Below are 17,493 nucleotides of genomic sequence, written 5' to 3'. Positions count from 1 at the left end.
TGAACTGCATGTAGTGACGTTGTTCTCAGTAGTAAGAATGCACAATAGTTCAGACTACCAATAGTTCAAAAATCAAACGGCAGTATAGTTCAAATGAACATTAACTACAGCCACACATGCCCATCATTCATTTAATTAGCGATAAATATCACGAAAATTATAACGTCATTTCAATTCGGCCGAAACAACATGTTTATATAATAAACAAACAAGTTGCGGCATTCTCTCAAACTTTTGCATTTAACCGAGGGCCCCGAAAACAAACAAAAAATCTAAATTTTTATAAATAAAAAATAATTAACACTAAACTATAAAACAACGATGAAAATGTAGGAACATACTAATTTTTTTTTAAAATGATTATCTAATTAGGTTTCAATGTGTCTTCAGTGCTATCTATCTATCATCATTCTATCTATCTATCTTTAAAAAAATCCACCAATAGGAGAAAAGTAAAGAAATTTAGCGGCGATATCAAATGGACTGAATTACTACTAATCATACTAGGGTGATAAATGCTGGTTAATGATGATACTTTTCATTTTTTCCAAAATTTTGAAAATCTGTCTTATATTAGCTACCTTGGGGCTTATTCTTTAAATATAAACATCAACAAAATGTATTAGTCTCTTATTTAAGTGTTTGAGATAAATCAAAGAGAGCAAGCATGCTTCAGGCATTAGAAAGAATTAAAGACTGAAAACATAATATTTTGAATGATTTAAAAAAAAATTAAGTTGTGGCCAACAGCTCTAATATTAGTCATGTTTTAAACATGGTTGGTATCACTTTAACTTCTTTAGAGTTTTGAGGCAACATGCTCAATTGCGGATCAGTGATGCATATTAAATTCTTGAAATTTGGCCTTAGGTTACATATAAATATTCAAACCTTTTAGAAGTCAATTCTGTTTGCATGCAAATACATGATTATTTGGGCATACCATCTTTAACCTTAGACTCTTTACAAATAATAGTCAACCAAAACTGATGGATATTGAAATCTTTGGACGTGCTTGTGAGGATTATCATAACGTAGGACATACATTTATAAGGTGAGCTATTATTTGAAGTATTTTTAAAATTATCTAAAATTTTAAATATTTAATTGCTTAGTAAAGAGTGTGTGGGAGCAAATGAAAAAAGTGGAATTATGAATTCAGCTGTTGGTAAAATTTCAAAATTTCATTTAAAATAACTATTCAATAGTCACTAAATTTGATCCTTGCTACTATCATCAAAAATATAATTTAAATGGATGGTTTAAGAAATGCAAAGATTGGACATCTTAATCTGCAATTTCTACATTTTAATATTTGTTTCTGTACAAAATATATTTGCAAAAATAAAATTTTTTGGTCTGTCCTAGTCAACAAATTTTGGACCCCCCCCCTCTCCTATCAATTTTGTACATGACCATTTACTTTTTAGCAAACTTATTATTATTTATTTTTTTGTTATTTAGGGTTAGGTTAGGTTAAGATACTTTCTGGGCCAAGGGCTGCGGCTAGGATGGGCTAGGGGGCTGAGCGCTGCGGCCATGGGTTAGGTTATTTTAGACACTTTCTGGGCCAAGTGCTGCGGCTAGGACAGGCTAGGGGGCCGAGCGCTGAGGCAACAGGTTAGGTTAAGTTCAGACACTTCTTGGCAGACCCATGTACAAAATTGATAGGAGGGGGGGGGGCCTGGGGGGGGTCCAAAAATTGTTCTCTAGGAATATACCAAATTTTTTTTCTTAGCATCTGGAAGAGATCCATTGTTTCAGGTGAGAAGCTATTGACAGTAAATTGTTAAAACTTAAAATTCGGTGATGGTGATGGACCAAACCTCTGTAGAGTAAACAAAGTAGATGTTAGTTCCACATTTATTGAAAATATATTTCGGTTTGGGTTGACCCTCGTCAGTTCTAACGATATAGTAACCATCAAAGTCGATTAAAAGACAAAAAAATGTTGTTAAAAATCACAAGAAGAAAAACAAATAAAAAAGATTTTTCAAAATAAAAATTTGGGCTGTCAAATGGAAATAAGGGAAACAAACTCAGATTATGAGATGGAAAAAAGATAATTTGCAAATATTCACTTTTAAAAAAACATGTTTTAAGAAAATAATTATTCCTTTGTTAACCCTTTCTCTGCTGGGGTACTTGAAAACCAGGATATGCTGGGGGGGGTCAATTTGACCCCCCCCCTCTAAATCCCATGTTTGATGTCCAAATATTACGAATGATACATCATTGGAAAGCTCTTGGGCTCTACTTTTAGAATCTTCAAAAAAATTTGCAAATTTGCAAAAATTAAATTTTTTATCGCAAAACCCAGTTATATAGTAAAAATGTTTGCAAAAAAATTTGTTCAAAAAATGAAAAATTATACATTTTTGAAAAGCCCTTGACCATGCCATTTCAAATATGCAAAAATTTTTGCAAAATTTTAAATAACCTGATTTTTAATCAAGAAAAACTAAAAATGTGCAAATTTCCTTTGACAGGTTGTTTGCAAAAAAAATGCAATTTTTTTTCGCAAAATTTGTGCAATTCGTTTCCTTAGGCAAAGGCTTTCCAAAAAGCTAAATTTTATCCAAATCTGACAAGTGGAAGTGGGTCAAAACAAAGATTTAGTTTGTTACAGGAAAAAGCAGTCATTCAGGCAGTGTGCCTGAGGACTCAGGCAGTTAGTATTAAAGCCCGGTTTTAGGCCTGAAGGGAGGGCTTTGGGTATGTAGGAAAAGTCAGAAAATTTCATCAGCCTCAGACCAATACTTTTTGAGTTATGTAAAAAAAAACTACAGGGGGGTCAAATTGACCCCCCCCCCCAGCAGGAATAGGGTTAAATCTAATGGAATCTAATCTATTGTCTGTAGGTGGCATTTAGCTGTTGATCAATCATACACAGATTACCTGGTAAGTTTCAAATACTATATTTATCTATATTTATCACTATTATTTTATTTTTATGCTGTTATAAAACTTGTGATTAAGAATGCCCAGCGGCATGATGTTCTCCCACCACGAGGTAAAATCTTGAGCATATTTTTATCTTTCGTTTATGAAAAAAAATTCATCTTTTTGAATTTTTTTCTCTTTTATTTGTGATATTAAAACAAATCTAGTATTACTTCAGGAATAATATTACACTCTGCTGTACTAACATCAAGATGTAAACAACTCAATCAGGTGACACTTTTATTTTAGTCAAAACTAAAATCTTATAATATTTCATCACCTATTCCATTGGAAATTCTTCATCCATATAATAATTTTTTATATTTTTAAAAAAAATTTGGAAGAAAATCCTTCGAAATTAATTTTTATTTTTTAAATTTAAAGTTTTTAAAAATTTCTCAGGCAACGCCAGGCACCAGTGCAAATATTACTAGAATTTTAGGGTGCTTCCCACCACCCTTCTAGCAACAGTTTAAACATTTAAATCTTGCTTCTCTTGGGGAATTGTAAAATTTTAAGTATAGCAGATTTTTCTGTAAAAATTGACAAAATTCTTGATTTAAAAATCTGCATACACAGATGTACAAGCGAGCCAAAAATATAAATAAATTTTGACTTGAATGACAATAGGTAACACAGTCCATGTGGTTATCTTTTGACAGCTAATAATTACTAACTTTTTAAAACTTAGTCAATCACAAACAGAGTCACTAACAAAAATAAGTTAACAAGAAGGTTTGTTTTGGTTTAAAAAAACTTGTATCTTGTAACCCATTCTTTTTTTTAGGTTGAAACATTCTGGAGGAAAGTAGGAGACAAATATGAACTAGATCATATGCAGTATAATATTAAAATTAGGTCAACTTTAATCTGCAAATGGTTTTTTACAACTATCTTACAATTTCTAAATCATTTATAATTTTTCAGATTACTTAATAGAGTTCGATCAACCAAAAAGGTTATTTTTCGAGTCTTCCTTGTGAAAGAAAAATTTGTGTAAGAATTTAGAACTATTATTACTTTGTTAACTATACATTCAATCAGTCAAATTCAGTATGTCTTTTCTTGCTCTAATATTTACTTGAATTATATTTTTTTCTAGGCTGACAATTTTAGCTTTTAATTGTTAATTTTCAAGCCACTATTTGGCCATCATATTCCAACATTAAAACATTTTTAGAATATTTGGTACCATTACAAACCTCAGACACACAAACGTCAGATGTCACAAAGGTCAGACAGTACAAATGTCAGGCATACAAAAGTCGCACTGGTACCAATGAGGGACTGATATAAACCTTGGAGTAGTACAGGAGTAGGCAGGTTCATTTATTAAGAAAAACGTCAGATTTTGGTTGAATTTGAAAAAAAAGACCATTGATATAAGAAAATATTTAAAAATCACTCACTTATTGTGATGAAAATCAAAAATCAAAGCTGAATAAAGTCTCATCCTTTGAAGGTAGCACTGTTTGAAATAACAGACCAAAAAGGAGTTAATTTTAATTTTCACAAACTCTAATATTTCAATATATCTATATCTTTGCCACCCGATGTTGTATTTCAACCTGTGAAATTTATAAGAACAAACAGATTACCAGGTTGCAAAGATATAGAGATGAGAATATTTGAGTTAGTGGCAAGAATTCATTTCCTTTGGATAGATTTTTATTAGACCAGTGAATAAATTTTTGTTTTTTATCTTAAAATTCAATTGATTCTTTTTCCTTAGTCCAACGTTTGTACTGGTCTGACAAGGGGGGAGTCCAGAATTCCTCAACGAGTAATCATCGCCACCCAAATGTGTTTTGCGGCAAGCGCGCTCCTCAATTGGTAATTTCCACCACCTCAATTGGTAATCAGCCAAAATAAGCATAACATTAAATCGCATATTTCTTAGAAATAAGACCATATTGACCTCTGTTTATGGCCCTAAGGTGTACAATATTGTTAAAGCCTTCTTTATTGCTCCTTAGTTTCGAAAATAAATCAATAAATATGCCACACTAAGTGCTAGAAATATATTACGTTTTTTAGTTTCAAGTTTCGCTTTAAGAATGTTTTAAGAATGTTTGTGGCATTTTCCTCTGAATGTTGTTTTAAACTCCTTATATAGAGAGGAAACTTTAACCCATTATTAGTGGACTAAATACTTTATTTTCAGTAGGGGGTGGGATGAGACTAATTTTTCAAAATTTTATGTTTTTTCTATGCATATAATAAGTTTTGTTGTAGATGTTGAACTCGAGTAAGCAAATACAAAAATCTAAACACTGTAATGGTTTCTTGAAAATATCTTTCAAATGGAGATGGATATTACTTTATGTGGGATGAGATGATTTTTAGTAAAATTTAAGTACTTTCTATGCATATAATTAGTTTTGTTGTTGATGTTGAACTCGAGTAGGCCAATACAAAAATCTAAACACTGTAAAGGTTTTTTGAAAATATCTTTTAAAGGAGATGGATATTACTTTGTGTGGGATGAGATAATTTCTAGTAAACAGGCAGCCTGACCTTTTAGTATCTTAACGCCAATCATGAAATGCAGTCATTAAATTGGTGAATTGGATCTAAGATTCGGCTAAAATGATTTGTGCCTTGATTCTCAGTTTTTGTTGACCAAACAAATCTGAAAATAATTTGAAAATTAAGTTTAAGTCAATACAGATGCCATAAAACCCCGATAGATGTCGAAAATTATGTTAAAAGTACATCAAATTCAAATCTCAGAAAACAAAAGTTTATTGTGATTACAAATTGAGGTGGTGGAGATTACCAACTGAGGAGCGGGCTTGCCGCAAAACACATTTGGGTGGTGGTGATTACTGGTTGAGGAACTCTTGACTCCCCCCATCTGACATTTGTACTGGTCTGACTTTTGCACTGGTCTGACGTTTTTACTGGTTTGAAGTTGGTACTGTCCAATGTTTGTTCCAGTTCGACCCAGGATTGTACTGTCTGACGTTTGTAAGTCTCAGGTTTGTACCACCTGACGTTTGTGGGTCCAACAATTGTACTGGTACTGAATAATTTTTTAATTGGTGGATTTTTAAAAACCATGAATTTTTACAGTTTTTTCCAAGCAACTAGGGAGCCAAATAGACACTTTTTGACACAACATTTTTTAAAGGCTGAGTTTGAGATGAAAGTGAGAAATTTTGCATCCATAATGCAAAATAGAGGTGAATGACCTCCAATCATGCTTTGAGCTCCATATAAATATAAATCCATAAAAAGATGCATGCAAAATTTCAGCCTCTGTTGTTTCCTGTCAAAAAGTCAAAAACCATTCCATTGAGCATGTTGCCACAAAAAAAAAATATGGCCATATTAATTTAGTCAAGCAAAATATGTAAATAGATTTAGATTCTATTTTGAACTGGACAGATTTACACAGAAGTTAAATGGGGCAACATATCAAAGTATTAATAGATTAGATGATACAAGTTCAGCCTTTTGGAAGGTAATGGAAATATTTAGGTCTTTCATTCGTTTTAGTAATTAGCTTCAGGGTTAGGCATAGTTCACATAGGGGGGGGGGGGAGGGTGCTTAGATTTCAAGTCTATATCATTAAAAATAATTCTAAAACAGATTTTTTATCATTTTTGTCCATAAATATTTTTATGCTTCAAAAATTTAAGCATTTTTTATCAAAGGTGGGGAAATTTATGGTATTTTCAAATATCTTTCTTGATCTTTTTTCAATCACATTGATTAGCATTTGAAAAAATAAGTATTTATATTGTAAAGCAATTTTTATAGACATTTGAAATCTTGGAATTTACTTTCCTGATCAGCATTATAATCAATTCTCTTCAATGGGCTTATTTGGGCGCTAGATGCTTTTAATTCCCCCCCCCCCACACTCTCGTTCTTTTTTCTTCTTTGCTTAAGGGCTAGCACCAAAATGATAATTTTTTTTTACTTTTCCAACTTCTTATTATGAACGAATTGATTTAAGTAGAAACATACTAGACTTTTTGTTGCATAAAAATGCTAGAGATTTTTATTTTAATTTCTTTTTTATTTATAGACAAGAGATGAATGTGGGTGGCCTAGAAACCTAGCTTTACCTAAGGGAAAAAGTCAGGCTCCTGAAAACTTCAGGTGAATTGTAATTATTTGCTCCATTTCCAGAAAGAAAATACTAGGTCAATTGTAATTATTAACTCCATTCCAAAGAAGAAAATACTGGTCAATGGTAATTTTTACCTTCATCCCCAACAATAAAATACAATTAAATTTAATATTTGATGATGGACTAAACCTCTGTAGAGTAAAAATGTAGATGTTAGTTCCACATTTATTGAACATATATTTCGGTCTGGGTTGACCCTTGTCAGTTCTTAAGATTGTTTTTGGCATGAAGATTAAAAACAAACTAAGTCAATTGTAATTATTAGCTCTATCCCCAAAAATAAAATGTAGGTCAATTGTAATTTTTAGCTTAATCCCCAAAAATAAAATACAGGTCAATTGTAATTATTAGCTCCATCCCCAAAAATAAAAATACAGGGTCAATTGATATTATTAGCTTCAACCCCAATAATAAAATACAGGGTCAATTGTAATTATTAGCTCCATCCCCAAAAATAAAATGAAAATTGTAAATATTAGCTTCATCCCCAAAAATAAAAATACAGGGTCAATTGATATTATTAGCTTCAACCCCAAAAATAAAATACAGGGTCAATTGTAATTATTAGCTCCATCCCCAAAAATAAAATACAGGGTCAATTGTAAATTATTAGCTCCATCCCCAATACAGGGTCAATTGTAAATTATTAGCTCCATCCCCAAAAATTAAAATATAGATTAATTGTAATTATTAGCTCCATCCCCAAAAATAAAATACAGGGTCAATTGTAATTATTAGCTTCATCCCCAAAAATAAAATACAGGGTCAATTGTAATTATTAGCTCCATCCCCAAAAATAAAATACAGGGTCAATTGTAATTATTAGCTCCATCCCCAAAAATAAAATACAGGGTCAATAATAAATATTAGCTTCATCCCAAAGAAGAAAAAGGAGCCGGGAGCATAATTATGTTTAGAATAGAATATAACTTCTGAATCCGGTATTGCAATATTTACTTACTTACTTGGAATACTTGATGTATTATCCCCAGGACTCCAGGTAGGAGCATAACGGGAATTTCAGTTAGGTCCTCTCGGAGAAGTGATCAAGTCCTCTAGATTTACGTCCTCCTTGTGAAACCTCTTCCACACTAATCCTGGCATATTAATTCAAGGTGTTAAAGATGGGCGTCAAGTAGAGATTTAAAGATATTTAGAGATTTTGCATCCTTGATTTCAATAGGTAAATTTAAATGGAGAGTCACTTGAAATTACACTTAAATTTACTTTTATACACTTAGATTTGTGAGTAATTTACCAATATTTTATTTCATTTTTGTGTTTCAACTATTTTCCTAAATATTTGGATTGCAAATAAATATTGGGGTTTGCACATGAAATATTTTTTTTTCGTTTTAGAATTATTGCATTTGTGCATTCTCTCTCAAATCCAAATGTAAACGAGGGAGAGCTACTTCCACCAACCTTGTAAGTTGTAAGATTTTAATTTGCTCTATGAAAATTCATAATTAGGAAAATGTTTCTTACAGTCTTCCATAAAAACTATAGGTTTAAAATAACAATTAAAAAGTTATACAAAAAAAAACTAGAAAAAAGTTTTAAAATCTAGACAAAAACTAAATATGCAATATAAAAATCACAGTTTGAGGTTGTTTAATCAAGTAAAAGAAGATTTTTTAATCAATTTTTTAACATTTTGCCTAATAAGAAACACAGAAGATACAATATTGCTATTGTTTTCTAGTAATCATGGTATCAAATAATTGCTAAAAATATCAGAATGTGCGGTGATGGAACAGGAAGAATTACAATGGATAATAGAGCATTTGGATTTCCAATAGAAAGACAATGGGTTGGGATAAATAAACGGAATGTTATAAATAACAAAGATAGGTAACAAAATTGTGTTTGCATTAAAACATTTGGGTAGAGGAGACATCAGTTTGAATGCCAAATAGGGTTAAATAAACTGTTCTCTCAACAGTTTTTTTTATATTTGTTTAGTTTATTTGGACGCATCTCTTCCACAGTTAAAATAATTAATAGAGGATTGAATCCAAGTAGTTGCGCGGATGCTAAATTCTTCAATGGTAATCTAATTGGTAATATGTTTAAAAGCAAAACTGATAATTATTATTTGATTCAAGAAAATGAATTGGTAAATAAAAGTAATGGAATTAGAAAATATTATTTTTAGTTATACCAATGTACAGGAAAATAAATATCTTTAAAAAATTAAAGTTTAGAAAATATTAATTAAAACTATTCACATGCAACATTTATTGAGACAAAAAATTATAAATTTTTAAAAAACTTGTATTAGCACTGTATATGATGTATATGTAATTTGCAGATGGCATTTTACTTGATGTTGTATTTCATTTGTTTAATCTTTTTGTGTATTCATTTAATTTGCTGCATGACTTTGTAACCATTTGCTTACTTCGTCAAAGAATTCAAATTTTTATATGCTAAAGTTAGGTGAAGACCAGTCTGTAGTGTTCTTAATCTTGAACGTTTGATCTCGACATCAACTTACTCTCTCAATTAAATTTATTCCTGCAGGGTATGACCATAAAGAAATATGAAGACGTATTTGGTAATCAAAAATAAGTAAATTAAGTAAATTAAGTAAATAGATTGTATAAATCTCTTAATAGCAGCTCTTCTATAAGGCTATAATTACTTAAGTTGAATAATATAATTACAATTTATGTATAACTGCGTAGAAGGTTATGTCACTAACATGTATATAGGAGCTAAAAAGATATAATATCTGAATGAAAAATATAATTTAGTTTCCAGACAGGATCAAATATTTTCTTTCAATATAACGTCATTTTTATACAATATTATTTATTTACACATTTTTGTTATTTCCAATAAGGTCTGGTAACTTTTCTAATCTATCTAAGAATATGTTGATATTATTCCTGAACAGGTTTGGGATGAGGTGTTTGACCCCCCCCCCCTAGTTTTTTCTTCCCTAGCAGCCTCTGTTCTGGGATATCAAATAGGAGGTTTGAGTTTAATATTAAGCTTTAATTAGTAATGCTGCTAAACAAATAAAACACCATTGTATGTGCCTTAGATTTATTTATGTCATCCAGTTAGTAGACATAATGTAAACAGAATAATTTAATAAAATATAAAGATTCATGATAAAAGCTCAAAATGTAACAGTGAATAATGCCTCAATTAAGAGGATAAGCACTGCAGTTTAACCTCACAAGATCATTTTCCCAAAAACAACCGTTTTTATAAATTTCGTTGTTTTGTTAACGATCGTTTAATGACAACCCTTCGTTAACGATCGATAACATGATTGTCAATATTTTTTTTTCAAAAACGATAGTTTTTTCGAAAGTGATAGTTTTCTAAAAAACAATCATATATATATTGTTTTTTAAAAACGATCGTTTTCAAAAACGATAGTTATTCATTTCTAAAAGTTCATAAAGAGTGGATATTTTTAAAAACTATTGTTTTTTTCCGAAAACGAAACGATCATTATTGAAATCCATTGAAAAACGAAACAAAATACAATCGTTTAACAATCGTTTTCAAAAACGATAAACAACCCAAGTTATAACATGAAGATTCTTTAAACAATTGGGTAAAAATGTAAAAGTGTAACATGTCCCAATTAAGGTAATGAACACTATACATTTAGCCAAACGATACAAATAACTCCAATGAATAAAAAGCGGGAACGATCCCTTTATTGCTGTAAGTTAAATTCTTTAGTATATTTTATGCACTAAGAGAGAAAATTTAAGATTAAAAACTGATGTAAATTGTCTCACCTAATTTTTCCGGCTATTACTGTTTTACAATTTATATTAAACTGAGGAAAGTTAGTAAAATACAAGAGATGTTAACGAGTAAAAGTCAAATCCCGGAAGTTAAATCATGCAACCTCTTTTTGAATACGATATTTATTAATTTGTAGAACACCCTTATTTTTGAATTCTTTTACTTTTAAGGCGTTATAATTTAAAGGAATTCTTGCCAAAACTTATTTGTATGCAAAGTATTGGGTACAGTACTATAGAAAGGTAAAAAAGCCCCTGGATAGGTTAAAAGAGACCTTGAAAAATGAACGTATTAACTGTGTAATACAGGGTGTCCCAAAAAACATGGGAATTCAGTGACGAATTCGATATCGTCTTTTTTATGAATTAGCATTGTAATACCTAATTTCAAAAGCCTTAATATTATTATGTCTGCTAGAGTTTATTTTATGAAAAGGGTTGCAGACTCTATTGGTACCTGCAGCTGTTTTAATGTATTTTATCCCTTGTACAACATTGGCCGGCTGGGTTTATAAGAATAGTTTTCTGTATACTAAGTGTATTGCTTGATAAATTGTATCTGTATGTATTCAGAATATTACAGGCTTCTCATAAATATTGGTTCATTATAAGGAAAATGTCTTTTTTGTTTATTTATCAAAATATAGCATTAAGGACACTGTGCAGTGTGCATACAAATAATACAATGTATATATAGTTTACACAACAAACGTTAAAGAATAAATGTTTTTTTTTCCGAATGAACATTTGAATAAAGAATCGTTTTTTACTGAACGAACAATTGTTCATCTAGAAAACGAACAAAATAGTTTTTATGAAACGAAAGTTTTTGAACATAATAAGTTATAAAATGCTAAACTTTTCTCTCAAATCTTAATTTGAGCCAGCACACTTCATAATTTAATTTCATTTACTATGTAACTATTTAACTAATGTATGGGAGGAGGGTTCGGGGGGGATTTCGGAGGCGTTTTAAGAAACTACCATGAATCAAATCTTTTTCTCGTAGGACGCCTCAGTTTGTACGTTAACTAACTGTTGTTTACCGGAAACCAGTTGATAGGAAAATGTATCTGATACGTCAGTAACAGCTTCAAGAAACCCTATCCCGCGTACCTCTTCAAATAGTGCATAAACTGTATTTACTCCTAATTGTTTATTTTTATTTGTGTATTTCTCCAGATGCTAGTATTTATAGTGGCTGTTTTTTATAATAAATATGCTGGGAGAATATTTATTACCACACTGCATAAAACATAATTGTTTCCATTTTTATACTTCCTATAGGATGTTTCTCAGGGATCTACTAATAAAAATAAAGAAAAGTATTAAACGACATTTTCCAAACATTTGAAAAGAAAATTATTTTCAGTTCAAAGGAAAACGAGGAAAAAATTTCAATTTCCGATTTGATAATATAACTTTTACGAAATGTTTCGATTTTCGGGCAAACCTAATAAAGAAACTGAAAATGAGAGATTGCAACATAAAGTTGCTTTGGATGGAATATTATTTACATTGCCGAGGCTTTTCAAGATCTTGTTGGGTCCTAAAGCATCACGAGCGTAGCGACAGTACAAACGTCATACAAGTAAAAACTTCAGCCTAGTACAAAGGTCGGATTAAGAATACATTTTTTTTTATTTGAAGATTTTCAAAAAGTTATTTCTTTTTATCGAATGATCTAATTAAAATCTACCTTAAGGAACTGAGTTATTGCCTCTAACTCAAATATTCTCATCCCTTTATCAATGCAACCTGATGGTATTAACCTATGAATCTTTCAAACTATTTGTTCTTATAGATTTCTTAAGTTAAAATATCAAAGGTCTATGATATCGGGTTGCAAAGATAAAGGCATTAAAACCTTTGAGTTTGTGACAAAAACTCAACTTATTTTTGGTTTGTGTTTATACAGTGCTTCCTTCAAAGGATAAGACTTGATTCTGTTATCTTTGATTTTTATCACAATGAGTGAGTAATATTTAATTGATCTCCCAGAACCATGGTCTTTTTTCAACCTAAGCTATAGTCCAACGTCGTTCCTCATAAATGAACCCGTCCGACGTGTTTGTACTTGTCCTTCGTTTGCACCAGTCCGACGTTTGTCCTATAAGTCCGACGTTCGTACCAGTCCGACGTTTGTCCTATTAGTCCGACGCTTGTACCAGTCAAACGTTTATACCATCCGACGTTTGTAAGTCCGACTTTTTTTACTGTACTTTTGAACATCAAAGTTATGGAAATTAGAAAAAAAGCTAAATACAGCGTGTATAAAAAACACCTTAGTGCGTTAGCTATAGCCCCAATACTAACAATTTTCGACATTTTTTCTGACAACAATTTCTGATCAAATAGATAGGAGTAAACTATAGAATTCCCAAGATGCAAAATTAATTTTTTCCTAAAAAATTTGAAATAAATAAAGACTACAACTACGGTTTTTTAGATACCCTGTTTTTTTAACTATGCATGTTTAAATCCAATTATAAAGCTAAAATACCAAAAATAGGAGAACAAGATGATTTAGTTGTGTTTTATTTCAAGGGTCAACTACTACCAAAACTTTTGTAGTTTGCAACACATTATAATATAAATCCTTTAGCAAATGTAGATGTATATAAATTACGTATCTGATTATGTAAATTATGTTCGTTGGTTCTAAAGCTAAAATCCGCAATTCACTTTTAAAGAGAGACTTGAATTTAAAAAAAAACATTTAGATAGAAAAAGAAAAATATATCATTCATCATTGATCAGACGAAGGTATTGTTGTGAATTGGATTTCTGGGAGGGAATTGGTTGAGGAGGAGAGGTGAATTACGAAGAAATTAAAGAAATCTGGTTTTCTGTTTATCTTCAAACTGAGATGTTATTGGATTCAGGAGAGCAGCGTCTCGGCCAATTTTATTTTCATTTTAAAGAAATGTTCAAGAAGCTAACTTAACCGACCAGAATTATGCAGGGTGACCTATGAAACATGACAGTTGAAAGAAGACTTTTTGGTCGTCTTTAATCTTGGAAATAGTTTGCGGCATTTATTCTTCAATCTTCTTCTACATGCATGTATCTTGAAACAATGATAAAGAATACCTCTAATCCTAGCCCTTCCAAAACGTGGTCTGCCTTTAATGAGCTTTCAATACTACTCAAGATTCGTTCTTCATATCTGCCGCTATTTCAAAAAACTAAAAAAGAAGACCACATTTTGGAAATGGCAGGGAATTTTTCCATCGTCAATTCAAGAATGTTACCTGAAACATTAGGTTGACGACTGAATTATTATTGTTAAATTAAAGACGATATTCAAGTCGTTTCTTAACTGTCCTTTTTTTGTGTGGCACCCTGTATCTAAACTGGCGTATAGCTAGCTCTTCAAGTTTTAAGGTTATTGAATCTAATCAAATACATTATGTTATGACCATTTATAGAAATTTTTTAAAACGTACAAAGAAACTTTGACGTTCATACAAAAGTTAAAATAAAAGAAGATAGTAAAGTTTTTCAATTCAATAACATTTATCAAGTTCCAAACTTATAAAGAGGTTTCAAAGACTCTAAACTTATGACATTTTGATCAAGAACATACTGTTAAAGTAAAATATCTTTGAAAAGTTGAAACTCAAAGGGAGTGTTCTCGGAAATGATAGGAGGTATATGCATACGGCGAAAAATAAGCGCTTTTGATCGCTGCTAATCTTACTTATATCTGTTGCTTCTTAAAGAGAAAATTGTTAACCCTATCTCTGCTGGGGTAGTTGAAAACCAGGATTTGCTCTGGGGGGGTCAATTTGACCCCCCCCCCCCCTCTAAATCCCATGTTTGATGTCCAAATATGACAAATGATGCATCATTGGAAAGCACTTGTGCTCTACTTTTAGAATCTGCCAAAAAATTGCAAACTTGCAAAAATTGAATTTTTATCGCAAAATCCAGTTATATAGTAAAAATTTGTCCAAAAAATGAAAAATTATACATTTTTAAAAATCCCTTGACCATGCCATTTCAAACATGCAAAAAATTTTGCAAAATTTTAAATATTTTTAGTCAAGAAAAACTAAAAATGTGCATATTTCCTTTGACAGGTTGTTTGCAAAAAATTTGCAATTTTTTTCTCGCAAAACTTGTGCAATTCGTTTTCCTATGTCAAAGGCTTTCCAAAAAGCTAAATTTTATCAAAATCTGACAAGCGGAAGTGGGTCAAAACAAAGATTTAGTTTGTTACAGGTTACAGCAGTCTTTCAGGCAGTGTGCCTGAGGACTCAGGCAGTTAGTATTAAAGCCCGGTTTTAGGCCTAAAGGGAGGGCTTTGGGTATGTAGGAAAAGTCAGAAAATTTCAACAGCCTCAGACAAATACTTTTTGAGTTATGTAAAAAAAACTACAGGGGGGGGGGTCAAATTGATTCCCCCCCCAGCACGGCAGGAATAGGGTTAACATAAAATAGTAAAGTAAACATATTTAAACCCTACTCAGGCTGACGTCTTCTGTACTCAAGATTTCCACTATTTCATCATTTTTGACACCCCTAGGACTGTACATTCAAATAGATTATCAAGTACAATAGGTGGAAACAAAGAAATGAACCAATCATACACGACGTCATAAGTGTCAAATATGACAACAAAAACGAAATTTTTTCACATTATGTTGACATGTTTTTCAAGATTAGATAAAAAAGTGTAAAACAGAAAATAAAGAATACATTTAATTGCACTTATTTTACTGTAAGATAAGCACTTTATTCTAAAACTATCACTATTATTAACAATTTTGTCGGGCACAAAACTGAATTGACAACTGTGACGTCAGAATACAGCTGTACTGAGAGTGTACAAATTCTACTTTGCCATCTATTGTACTTGATAATCTGTTTGCTACATTAATAATCTTGTTAAAATCTTCTCCCATTCCAATATCCATGTCTCCGGTTCAAATTCCCTTTCTGTCTAAGATTGTGAAGATTAGAGACCACTAAGAACTGCTCTTGAACAAGATATCTTACGATATTAAACAAACAACTTCTAATTCCAAACCAAAGATATTATAATTCACTAGAAGAGACAGTTCATGTTTATCTATTCGCCATGTTTGAAACCCTGATAATCCAGTATTGATGAAGGGTTTGAGAGGATCGGTTCAGGAAGAATACGTCCGCCAGCCATGGCGGAGGAATCCCTGCAAAGACTCATCTCTTCACTGTAAATATAGTCTTGTGTGCAATGTTGTGTAATTATTCCACTCAGTTTAGGCTACTTACTTATTTCAACTTTAGTACATATTTATCTCCCTGGAAAAGACAGTAAATGTTAATGAAATTTGTTCTGTAGCCGTTATCGGTTGTTGAAAATTTCCCGTTAACGCGTTAAAAATATTTAGATCGTTAAGTAACGGTAACTTTAAAATAACGGAAAATATTGTTAACGACACTCGATCATGTAAATCTAATTGTTAAAGTATTGTTTTACTCTTATTAGCAGGGCTCCATGAATTTTTCTGCTACTTTAAACATTTCTTCTAAAATAATAGTTTGCAAACATCAAATGTTAAAGAGACATGAAGTAAAAGTAATAATAAAAAAATAATAAAGTAAATTGAAAAACAAACATTAAATACAAAATTCAGACTGAAATTTGATTAAATGTTGGTTAATCGTATTTTAAGAAATAAAAAAATATTTAAAAGTTATAAAAAACAATTTAATTTCTGAATAGTGGTATTAAATCTACAGTGTAGGATCAAGAGAGGATAATCTAGATTATCGTTTAAAATGCTTCCACTATTTTATTCTTCAGAATTTAACTGGATATTTTACATAACTAAATATATTAAATAGCAATACAAAGACTATTGTTAAAACAAATTCGAAATATAAGGAAGACGATTGTTCCGACTCAAATGCCGATGTTAATTCCCTGGATGTGTGTGTACACTGAATACACAGAATCCTTTTCCGCCATACAACACACCCCACATGTCAAATCTCCGCTCAACCTAGCTCCCGCTTCACCAGTCAGTCAGCGGAAAACACTCACGAGATTCACAACTCCGTCTCAACCCTGGCTCCTTTGTGATGATGATTCAGATACGGAACCAACAACAGAAGACACTGCTTACACCTAGCTCCGCGCTCCACAAAGTTCCAGAGATCCGGGCGGAACCAGACTTCCTTCCATTATCCTGTATACAGGATAAGTCCGCAATCTCTCCCTCCCACAGGAGAAGGTAACAATAGTTCGCTCCGCAGGAGAAGGTAACAATAGTTCGCTCCGCAGGAGAAGGTAACAATAGTTCGCTCCGCAATGTTCCAGAGATCCGNGGGGGGGGGGGGAGGTGGGGATGTATGACGCCCCCCTCTATTTTTTTCCCCTATCACTATCGCTTTTGACACTATTACCGAGAAACTTTTTGACTTTTTGTGAATTGAAATTTAAAAGATTGTTTGTAAGAACATTTTTTTAATGGGCAGGGTAGGTACAAAACAGAGAAAAGTGCACACCTTTTTTTCTGACAAAAGCTACAGATCTAAAACTATATTTTGAAAAGTCCCCTTAAAATGGATAAAGAATCACGTGTCTAAAAGGAAAAATAACATTTTTTACCAATTTTTTGGGGTATTTTTTCCAACCCTAC

The 17,493-nt window shown here is 31.5% G+C and overlaps 1 long non-coding RNA gene across 2 annotated transcripts; it reads left to right on the top strand.

The window, feature by feature from the left end:
• The first annotated feature begins 639 nt into the window (after window positions 1-639).
• On the top strand, window positions 640-12,072 carry LOC111714074 (uncharacterized). 2 transcript variants are annotated; one of them, XR_002767879.1, is made up of 14 exons: window positions 640-1,054; window positions 1,116-1,168; window positions 1,739-1,764; window positions 2,862-2,901; window positions 2,980-3,013; window positions 3,122-3,174; window positions 3,731-3,801; window positions 3,871-3,939; window positions 6,981-7,054; window positions 8,201-8,268; window positions 8,445-8,513; window positions 8,826-8,939; window positions 9,051-9,136; window positions 11,871-12,072. It is a non-coding gene; the product is annotated as an uncharacterized LOC111714074 (long non-coding RNA). The 2 variants fall into 2 exon arrangements; XR_002767878.1 differs by having other exon boundaries at window positions 8,078-8,268.
• The last annotated feature ends 5,421 nt before the right edge of the window (window positions 12,073-17,493 follow it).

This window comes from Eurytemora carolleeae, unplaced genomic scaffold (assembly GCF_000591075.1).
Source record: "Eurytemora carolleeae unplaced genomic scaffold, Eaff_2.0 scaffold881, whole genome shotgun sequence".
Taxonomy (NCBI): Eukaryota; Metazoa; Arthropoda; class Copepoda; order Calanoida; family Temoridae; genus Eurytemora; species Eurytemora carolleeae.
Note: the sequence above shows the minus strand (reverse complement) of the source record. Positions and strands in the feature narration are given on the sequence as shown.